Below are 2,632 nucleotides of genomic sequence, written 5' to 3'. Positions count from 1 at the left end.
AAGTAAACTTTAAAGTTCCTCATCGGGCCACAAGGTCTCGAGTTCCTTTTGCTGTACCTCTCCACTGTACCAATTACGGTAAAAACAAACCAATTGACCGCATGATGCGGTTGGCTAACGAAGACCCCTCCTTTCTCAGTTTACCTTAATATTGTGTTATTTTTGTACATTTATTGTATGTAATTTTACTTGTGTCCTAATTATTTTAGTTTATATTTACTGTGCCTGTAATTCTGCTGTATTATTTTTTTTTTTTGGATATCACACCTTGTATATGTTAGCTATCTTATTTTACTGAATTATTGTTATGTACTGTACTAAATAAGGAATTTTTATTCCGTGAATTAATTAATAAAATAAAATAAAATAAAATAAAGATGTCTATTTGTAACCTCAAAAACTAATAATAATAATAATATTATCGCTGCTTGCCATGCTTTTTGTCCTGTCATATTGGAATCAATATAATTTAAAATTTAATTTAATAGGTAGATAGTATAGATCTACTAGATACATTTAGATTCAGGGCGTAGCCATGAACGATTGATTTTACAATGATGAAGTGTGTATATATTTTTTTTTTGTGAATCTGTTCATGTTCTATAGTAGAATAAAATAGTTCGATTTTCGAAATTTTTCCATGTATTATTATAACTTACTATAAACATTAAAATTCACAAAATATTTGAATTGATTTTAAGCAATTGCCTATTTATACCATGAATCTATTCACTCTGATCTACGTAAAATTGAGTCAAAAATTAATAACAATTAACATTAGCAGAATAATATATGATATAAATACCTACATAAATACATAATATTATAATAACTACCTAATAATATAATAAACGCGATATTTTAGTCAAAAATTAATTCGTATTTTAAATACTAAGATGTCTACTAATAGGTATAATAGCAATTAGCAATATAAATATATAATAAAAATCAAAATATATTTATAGTAATATAGGCTTACAAGCCATTGCGCCATCTCCGCTCGGTATTACTTTTCGTAGGTATGCAGTGATTTATCATTGAATCCAAATTTAACACATCCATTACAGACTACAGTTACCTACTTAATGACGAGGTAAAATTGACATTTACTATAATAGTAGTAAACGATTAATATTTAGTGCTGACTTTAGTATACTAACAAATTCTTAAGCGTGCGAAGTATTTTTTCAGGGGATGTGCAGAATAATTTCTTTTAGGAATATCCCTCATTAGTAATTTTTTTAATTGAAAATTTATAAAAAAAATAGGTAAGGATTTAAAATTTTAGAATCTGTGCTGAGTGATCAATGAATGTATTGATTTTATAATTATTAGTACCTAATACATCAGTATACTAATATACAATATAATATAGTACAATATGTTTTCATTTTTTTTGTTTCTTCACACTTTTTCTAATAGAAAAAATGCTCCAATTATCAACATCTAGGTAGGTTTCTGGTAGAAAATTGGATTTAGTTTCTACGTACTTTGGTGGATCAAAAACAAAAAAATTATAATTAATTAGGAATAACCAAAAAATAAATACAAACATGTGTCAACATTAATATTAAAAATTTTATTAGGTAATTTGAATTATTAAAATAACTCTTTGGTTGCCAAAAAGTTAGATCTTCTCCACTCAGATCGCTTATCATGGTACAGTGATTTATCATTAAATTCAACTTTAACACATTCATAATCAGGGACGGCATTAGATTTTGTGTGTCCCTGGGCAAAATTAATCGGATACCTCTTATGTAGTTATGTACAAAGCGTCAAAGCCGTAACCAGAGGCTAGAGATATATAAATATAATAATCCATATATTTCAATATTTGAGGTATTAAATATAAACCGTGTAGTGTGTATAGTGTTTATTTACAGTTTGTTACAATAATTTACATTTTAGTCAAGTAGTAGAGGAAGTACCTAATCATGGTCCATGAATTATTACAGACAATTTATTATTTGTTAACTATTATTGTAAAAAATTGATAATGTACTTACCTTAAATCCATATGGCCATATGTTACAAATGTGAAATTATGTATTTATGTATGATACTGTAAAAAGTCATGCGTTAAATATGTATTTCGTACGTTTATAGATGCATAACATTAAGCAGAATCGGTAACAGTTTTAATTATAATGTTACGCTTGCGTTATTTTGCTTGTTAATTCCGAATTCGTATAACAATATAAAAATAACTTATTACATTCGTAACATCGTATGATTTTAGACTGTCGCAAGAAAGCTGCAAACACAATGTTTACACATAGTTTATACTGAGACGAGAAGCTATATTATATTTATTCCTACTGATAATATGCTCAATGCCCAAATGGTTGTATGTGGCCACGGTGTAGACATATTAATATTATAATATTGTAGTTAAACGGGTAATTAGGATTCCAATTTACCAATAATTAGAAAACCAATTATAAACCGCGAATCTGCAGGGGTACCCATGGGTATCAATTTCATATTTCATATTTGTATTTATTATACTAGGCATTGGCGATCAAAAGCTTATCAATTTGATAAGCTTTTGTTCGCCAATATGTGGAGGTGGACGCAGAGCCGTAGCATTGTTCATTAGCGCTCCTGGCCATTTATCATATTTCCACCC

Source organism: Acyrthosiphon pisum, chromosome A2, assembly GCF_005508785.2.
Source record: "Acyrthosiphon pisum isolate AL4f chromosome A2, pea_aphid_22Mar2018_4r6ur, whole genome shotgun sequence".
Taxonomy (NCBI): domain Eukaryota; kingdom Metazoa; phylum Arthropoda; class Insecta; order Hemiptera; family Aphididae; genus Acyrthosiphon; species Acyrthosiphon pisum.
Note: the sequence above shows the minus strand (reverse complement) of the source record.